This window comes from Cygnus olor, chromosome 9, assembly GCF_009769625.2.
Source record: "Cygnus olor isolate bCygOlo1 chromosome 9, bCygOlo1.pri.v2, whole genome shotgun sequence".
NCBI lineage: Eukaryota > Metazoa > Chordata > Aves > Anseriformes > Anatidae > Cygnus > Cygnus olor.
In genome coordinates this window covers 5,068,451-5,077,196 of record NC_049177.1, presented here as the reverse complement: position 1 = coordinate 5,077,196, position 8,746 = coordinate 5,068,451, and the positions used below count along the sequence as shown (strand labels likewise).

At 49.2% G+C, this 8,746-nt stretch overlaps 1 long non-coding RNA gene across 1 annotated transcript; it reads left to right on the top strand.

The window, feature by feature from the left end:
• The first annotated feature begins 4,518 nt into the window (after nt 1-4,518).
• On the top strand, nt 4,519-7,416 carry LOC121074659. The gene is made up of 3 exons (XR_005822463.1): nt 4,519-4,672; nt 5,503-6,248; nt 6,930-7,416. It is a non-coding gene; the product is annotated as an uncharacterized LOC121074659 (long non-coding RNA).
• The last annotated feature ends 1,330 nt before the right edge of the window (nt 7,417-8,746 follow it).

The following is an 8,746-nucleotide window of genomic DNA, read 5'->3' as shown; positions in this document are numbered from 1 at the left end:
CCCCCACGGTGCTGTGGCATACCCTGCCTTCTCTGCTTTCCCCCCACGTGCCCCAGAGCGCTGTTTTTCTGCTAGATGTGTGGATAGCGTAACTGATGTATACCCCTCCAGCTGCATATCTCCACGTATTTTATGAACAACCAGAAAAGACAAGTGTTCTGACTAAAATAATTACAATAACAAAACACCACCAGTGACACGGTTTTTCTCTTTTCTGTATTTTACTTTTTTTTTTTTTTTAAACTGAAACTTGAGCAAAGTTTGGCTTTGGACAAGTGATCTGTACACTTGGAGGAACCCAAAATACAAATATAATACTGGGATTCTAGAGATGTATACAATGTATGATTTTTTTTCTGACTAGTACTGTGATGTGGATCCAGACAAACGCTCCTGAAACCAGTGGAGTTTCCCAAAATTTGCGTAAGTACAGAGAAGGATTTGGCATGTGGTCAGACTGTCCATTTTAATTTGGCTCTGAAATATTTTGAAATGCATAGGTAGGAACCTGATATGTAATATGACTGTTCAATTGTAAATAAGCCTGAAAATCCTGCTTAGGCCTGTGATCTTCAACTTCTTGTAACGTGCAAACCTCTAAACAATTTAAAGTTGACCCTCGCATAACAAATTTAAGGTTCTGGTGATTGATTTGCTTTTCTTACTTACCTTTTGCAGATCCTTTAGAAGTAGTCCGCAGATCCCAGTTGAAACCATTGGTTTAGACAAAATGGCAAATACTGTTTACAGAGAAAAAAGGCAAAAATAGAACCATGATATGGAAAGAAAAGAGAAAGATGGAGTATCAATTTCTTCCTGTAATCAGTATTTAAGGGCCCAGCTACGTAACAGCTCCTGTTGCGACTGCAGCTCCTGTAAACACGGCCGGGTCGGCGTGAGCTCGCTCAGACACCGCTGGCAGCACATCCACGACACCCAGAGAGCCCCCAGGAGTAAAGCAGAGCAGGAACGAGCTCCAGCTGAGCTCCCCGATCCCTCCAAGGCAGCTGCGGCATGTTTACAGGAGATGGAGTTAGAGCAGTGCCCGCTGGGCGGGCCAGCCTGAACTGCGACTTACTGGAGCTTACCTGACTGCATACAAAGGCCGGAACACACGCTGCGTTTGCAGTAGAAGCACAAGCAGGTAAATCGTAAATTGGTGCGTATGATGTACACACGTACATATTTGATATATTTATTTTTCTTAGAAAACATTGCTGCTGTTTATGTCCATTAATTTACATATATTTATTCTTACTACAGTATCATTTATAATAATACTTTCACTTCTATAGCACCTCCTCTTCAAGGATCTCCAATTGCTTAAAAACTTTAATAAATAAAGCCTCACATCTTGCCTGTGAGGTAGGTCAACGCTATTATCAAACTTTACAGATGCATTAACTGAAAACAGAGAGGTTAAGGCCAAAATTTTCAAATGTTTGTACCTGAAGTCAACCATCTAAATTCTCATTTAGATGCTTAAATAAAAGTCTTGTGGTTTTCTTTGGTGCCGAACATCCACAACTACTGCTGAAGTCAACAGGGGCTAATAGTCAGGCCTGATTTTAGGAGGCATACCTTTTACATGGCCATCAAACAACTCCAAGTTTGAAAACACTGGTCTAAATACACAACCCACGGTCAGAGCCAGAATCGATCCCAGTGATTTATCTCCTCAGGGCCTTTATATTATTAAATATAACTTTAAAAGGCTGGTGTGGATCTGGTAAATAAACGTGACACAAAAATCATATACTATTTCCACAAACTATGTCCGTCATAGCAAAGGCTGTATAAATACCACTTGGGTTTGTGGTAGTGGTGTTTCTTTTTTTTTTTCTTTTTTTTTTTGGGGGGGGAGAGGGGTCCACAGATTTGTGATAATTAAGACTATGCACAGTACACATCACTTGTGCAGTCATAAAACACATCACACATCTTCACTTGCTGTCTTTACATGTCTACATAGTAAATTCCTTTGCACTTGTGATAAATAGAAGTGGTCAAGTAAAGGTCTATTAAGAGGATACTTGTCAGAATTCATGCAGACAGCTTGCAAAATACACATACTAAAAGATCACTTTTAAAATTCTTGAATTGTTAAGCACGAAAATAATTACCTCATTCCAATACAGTACTGTGTAGAAACGTGGAATAAGCAGCATCATCTTATTCCCCATGTAATAGATTATAACAACTAATTAAGTTAAAAAAATTCAGGCACCAAATGAATTATCCTGCAACATAGAATAGTACCTATATAGAGTGCTCTCCTTAACATACTACAAAATCAGTTGTATGGCAATATTTTTCATTTCATAGTATGAGCGTCTCATTGCGTTTCCCATACATCTCTGACGTGCCAACCGCACAAAACAAAAGCATTTTCTACTGGCCTTTACAGAAACTCCTAATACAGAAGAGAAACTTTCCAAGAGGGGAAAAACACCGTCTTATGACAGCTACCTTGGCGGAAGGTAAGTGCTCGAGACGCGGATTACGCTACTGTATTCCACCTTTACAGCGACGCTGGAAGTCCGTATTTTAATGTGGGTTTCTCTCACTGTATAAAAACTGAACTCAAGGGGCCAGTGAAATATCGTTCTCTACCACGGGACCCTCCCAGCTCTGCGTTAGAGCTCCATTAATTAAATCATCTTCTGTAAACTGTTTCAAGTGTGCAACGTAGCGCTTCAGTCTCCCACATTAAATGAGAATTTCAAAGAATTAAATAATAAAGCTTATTTTAAGCAACCAACAGAGGGCCCGGCGGCCTTCCAATAGAATTATAACAAAACCGTACGCGATACACTGAGGGGTGCTTTGGCTCAGCCTCGTGAAGACAACACGCCTCTGTCACAGCTTCTATACGCACTTTGCAGCCTCGTGAAAGGAAAAATACAAAACGCATCGTTAGCGCCGTGGTCCTGCCCTGCTCCCACCGGCAGCGAAGCATCCGAGTACCTTCCAGGTGGGGGCAACAGCAAGCCAGCTTCGTGCGGGGCTCCGTCCTGCGGGAGCCGGGCAGCAGGGGCTGCAGAGGCGGAGCACGGCCCCGGCCCCGGCCCCGGCCCCCGGCCCCGGCCCCGCCGCGGCCCCACACCCGGCCGCCCCCCGCCGCCCCCGGCTCCCCCCGGCCCGCGGGCGCTACGTGTCGGTCCTGCGGGCCGCCGCCCGGCCCCGCGGGGTGCCGTCGGCCGGAGCCCCGCCGGCGTTGGCCGCCGCCTCGGGCCGGTACTTGAGCCAGCAGATGAGCCAGGTGACGACGACGGAGAAGAGGGCCAGGATGCTGGCGACCGACAGGCAGATGGGCCCCACGGGCGACGGCGAGGCCGAGCCGGCGGGCTCGGCGCCGTACTGGTTGACGAAGATGAGGCCGGTGAAGAGCAGCACCACCATGGAGAGGAAGGAGACGACGACGCACACGCAGCCGGCGCTCAGCGCCGCCCGCTTGCAGCTCTGGCAGCTCTCGCACCCGCCGCCGCCGCCCGAGGAGCGCGGCCCGGCCCGGCTCGGGGCGGCGGGCGGCGGGGCCAGGGCGGCCGCCGCCTCCCGGGCGCGGGGCGGGCGGCGGGGCGGCAGCGGCGGCAGGCGGTCCTGGGGCAGCGGGTCGCGGGCCCGCAGCTGCGGCGGGCAGGCGGCGGCCAGCTTGGTGTTGACGGGCAGGCCGTGGACGCGGTGCTCGGGCAGCGCCGTGCGGTGGCGGCACAGCGGGCAGGCGAGGGAGCCGCCGCCCGCCCGCCCCGCCGCCGGCCCCGCCGCCGGTCCCTGCTCGGCGGCGGCCGGGGGCTGCTGGGCGGCCCGCAGGTGCAGCTGGCTCAGGCACTCCTGGCAGAAGGTGTGCAGGCACTCCAGCAGCTTGGGCGCCCGCCGCTCCAGGTCGAAGTAGTTGTAGCAGATCTTGCACTCGTAGTCCTCGTAGCTGGGGGCGGCCGCCGCCGCCGCCCCCCCGGCCGCCACCGCCTCATCGTCCTGCCGCCCGCCGCGCCCTACGCCGCCCTTCTTCTGCGCCGGCTCGGCCATAACATGTCGCCGGAGGGGGACGGAGCGCCGCGGAATGGCGGGGGAGCCCCGGGCGCCCCTCGGCCGAGCCGCGCCTGCCGGGCGGGCGGGCGGCAGCCGCCGCCTCCTGGCCGCGCCCCGCGGGCTGCGGCGAGCCCGGGCCGGGCCGGCGGCAGGCGAGGGGCGGGGAGGGGCGGGCGGGCCGCGGGTGCCGCCGGGCTGCCGCGGGGGGGCGGCCGGAGCGCGCTGCCCGCCGCCGGGGGCCGCCCCGGGCCGCAAGGCCGCGGCGCTGAGGGAAGGGCCGGGGGCTGCGGGGGGCCCTGGTTGTGCTTGGGGCCGTGGAACGGCCCGAGCTGGAAGGGACCCGTAAGGGTCACCGAGAGCAGCTCCTGGCTCCACGCAGGTCTACCCCAAAATTCAGACCGTGTGACTGAGGGCACAGCCGGAACGCTTCTTGAAGTCCGACAGGCTCGGTGCCATGACTGCGTCCCTGGGGAGCCTGTTCCAGTGCGCGACCACCCTCTCGGTGAAGAGCCTCTTCCTGATGTCCAGCCTGAACTTCCCCTGCCGCAGCTTGACACCGTTCCTGGGGTCCTGTCGCTGGTCACCAGAGAGAACAGATCGGCACCTGCACCCCCACTCCCTCTCGTGAGCTTACTTCTTGAAAGTAAGCTCACCTTCGTGAACTTCACTTCTGCAAATGGAGTCAAAAATCCCCCCTTTTTAAAAGCCCACACTGGTCTGCAGCCTCAGGGGCATTCTGCCCACAGTCACCTGAGGGACCCTTTCAGTGTTAGCTTTTCTGGTGCTGCATAGCATCCCTAGAGAATTTGGAATATACAAGGGCTAGATGAAAACAGTCCATTTTTTACACTGCACCTCATTTCATTTACTTGTGAATTCTTGAAGTCATATAAATATATATTTTTAAGGGTCTTTGTCTGCTTGCTTGTTTGCTACTGCTTCCCAGTTTAGCCTGGCCTTCTAATTTAATTAGTTCATTGTTAAGTTTCAGGAGATCTTGAATATGGGTGTATGTCAAATTATCCCAGGTGCCACCCTTTCACTTAATATTTTTGCAATTTTCATAACCCTCCAGCTTTTGGTTAATTTTCAGGACACGTGAAAGTGCCTAGATCCAAGCAAATTGGAATTAATTTTTCAAGAAAATTATTTGAGGCACTGTATCAAATGCTTTAATAAAGTCCAGATATATCAACTGTGTTTCTGTTTCAGACTGCTTTGCCTCTGTCTTTTGTGTTCTGAGTTTTCTTATCTGAGTTGTATCTGCCTCGAGGTCAACTGAAACTCCACCTAATGAGTATATGAAAGTCAGCATTGGGAAAGCTTCCTGTAACTCAGGCATGAAAAGCACACAGGCAAAAAAATGGCAAAGCTGAGCATAACTGAAAAATAAAAATGCTAGAGGTGAAATTAGGATGAATTTTACTTTTTTTGATAAAACTAAGAATGAGAAAAACTTGTGTTTTGTCGCAGGAACTAACTCCATCACACCCAAGCAAGGTTATCTTGTGGCACGAGGTCCTAGAGAAGACTTAATGGAAGGAAGAAGCAGGATGGAGAATTGTGACAGCAGCAGATGTCCCCATCCCGGCGAGTGGTGAGCTACTGCTTTTGTCTGCAGAAGGATGCAGCTCGTATTTACCCGCTTGTATGGCCAGTGGTTCTTGTGCTGTCTGTCCTGACCCTTTGGCTGGCATGGGGCATCGTGGTCACATAGTGAGAGGCACAACCGAACACCGTCCCATTTTCTGTTATTTTTTTCTGCTGGACCAACTCTGCAGAGCAGGTTGCTGCTGCCTGGTTGTGCAAGGCCTGCAGCCAGCGCAAGGAGAAACACTGGTGGCTGTGGTCAGGAGAGGAAACGAGGCTGGGACCACAGCGGCTGTGATTTATGTACACTTACCTCGCTGCGGAACAAAACCACTAATGATTTTAGCCCTCTTGTCAGCCCAGCGCCATGCCACCTGCGTATTGGGACAGCCTGGTCTGGAGCAAGGCTTGCACACCAGCATGGCAGCCTGCGGGACGAGCTGCCTGCCCGCATCTGCTGGCAGCCTTCTCGGTGAGGGCGAGCAGCTTTGGTGGGCAGGCTGCTGCTCCCGCGGACGTGGGCTCCATCACCCGGGTTCCCAGGGCGCCTGGCCTCCATCCCGGCTGGATTCTTCCCTTGTCCAGGCCCGTCGTTCTCTCCAGGTGGAGGAACTGGACAATGAGTACAGGTAAACATTTTCATAGGCCTTTCATTAAAGGTCTCGTGGGCTGGAACTGAAGAGAATAGAAATGTCTCCAGACTTTGGAAGAGTTACTGTCATTCTCAAGGTCCAGATGTACTCTCTCCTTTAGTTGCTTTAATTGCAATTAGCATGTGTTTTTTGGACTGTCAGCTTGGAGGGCCTGTTCTTTAATGGAAAAGTTGTATTGGTTATTGTAAAAAAACCTGAAATGCAGCTGAGCTGATTCTGAGGGCTGACTTTTGGCTGAACCAGTGTCTGAGCCTTTGGATGTTATTCAGCAGAGGTTGTGTTATGAATTCTGAGCAAAAGTGGCAAACAACCCTTATGAAATACACATTTTTCCACTTAAAATAATCATCCCGCAGCTGGTAAGAATTGATTTTTTAGCATTTTAAATATTGTGCGTGATTTACCCAGTGCAGCATGCCAGTTCTGTGCCGGTGTAAGCCTTGATCCCAGAGGAGTTGTAACAGTGAGAAATGAACCCACTGATGAGCCAAGCCCCAGATGTCGCAGAAGAATCCTCACGTTGGTCACAAGGAACGTACTGGCATGCATCTCTAGCATAGCAATAGAGTATTTAGCTGTTTTAATTCTTTAGAATTTCTGTGTTACTGTACAATAAGTATGTTTAATGAAACTTGACATCTTGCTTTTTATTTGTAGGTAGGAAGGACGCTACCTCTGATGCATACATAAGATAGGAGTGGATCGGATGCCAGCCCATTCAAGGTAAAAATGCTACGAATCCCTTTTTGATACCCATGTTTTCCATACATTTCAACAATTAAGTAGCTTGTATAGGACTGATGCGAAGATCACTGAAGTTGCACAGCTCTTTGGTAAGTCCTTGTGGTTTAATTTGGTATCGTGGTTGACAACAGAAGCTTTTTGCCAATATTTTAAGATCAAGAGTGTCTTATAAAAGTCTGCTTATTGTATGAGTTTCTAGAGTGCATTACGTAACTAAGCCTAGAGCACGTTTGGTAAATATTTAGAAGAGAACCGTCTTGCTTTTCATCCTTGTACTCAAACTCATTTACATGGGTTTCCTCCTCCAGCCCCATTTCCACTCACCTTTCAGGGGTAGCAGAAGCTGCACATTACATTTATGCCCTATAATTGGATTGTGGGATGCTGCAACATCATCTTCTGATTTCTTCACGTTAACATTTTATTTCATATAATGTATTTCTGAATAATTTATAATTAAAGTGCTTTTTTTACCTTTTCTGTCCTGGAACTACTTTAGCAGCTATTGCATGTGTGGTTTATTGCATTCAGTACAGAAGGGAATGCTAATTTCCAATAGTATTTGTGTGCCATTTTGGGGAGCTGAAAAAGGAAAGAGAAAGGATTATAGTTATGAGCAATTCCACATCAGTCAGAGCAAAATGTGTTGTTCTCTTAATGCATACGATATGAATGATGCAGAGGTAAATGGCTGCGCGGGTACCATATTTGACACCCCTCTCCTCTCCAAAACCCTCTTTGTTGTGTTGTAGTTGCTAAATATGGTCCTGTGTCAGTTGTCTCAAGCAACGAGGAATGTGTGAAACATCCCAGATTTTCTAAAAGTGAAGCTGCCTCCTCCTGAAAGGTGAGAAAGGCCAGGAACTGACATTGTGTCTTGTTTGCAAGCCCTGACAAAACTCTGGCGCATTTGCAATAAAAGGGTGAGGGACGTGGGCTTTCAGCTGGGAATGAACACATCCGACACCATTTCTGATTATTCCCACCCATAGGTTTTCCACATCCCTGTGTTTTCTGCATGTCACAAACAGGCAGCCGCATGGTGAGATTTGATTAAGACAAGATGAAGAAGCATTTAAAATTAGGGGTGTACGTCCATCAGTGCAATATCCTTCTCAAATAGCCCAGGTTGAACGGCAACAAGGATCATCACTAGACTTGCTACCCAGAGTGAACTCATCCTGGACATGTTACTTAAGCCGATGGCAGGCATGGGCTAACCCTACATTTCAGGCAAGGGGGACTCCAGTGATTTAATCAAACAGTTAGTAACTGTTCTTAAATTGGTGCAGACTTCCAAGTTAGTTGCAGCTTTAGGAACAAATGTATTTTTTGAGAATTTGCCTTCTACTGAAACACACTTCTTCAAACCCTTCATTGATGGTATAGCTGAGAAAATAATCTAGGAATTGCACTGATGTAACTGTTTTGTTTTTTTTTTTTTCCCAAAAAGAAAATAGCTAAAAAGGGGAAAAAACTGAACTGGGAGAAGTCCTTTGGTCTGGACAGTAGTGTGTTTCCTGCATGGCATAGTAATAGTGAACGCTGAATTTGATGTTGGAGCGTTAATTTAGGTGCTGGCGCGGGGCTGGCAGAGCTGCATTTGGCTTGGCTGGTGCAGCGTGTGGCTGCAGCGAGCTCAGCGAGGAGACTGGGCGTTTGGGGATGAGGGACATCACGCCTCACGTAGCACCTTGGGGCTTATGTTAGCTACAGGTTAGGGCTCTGCT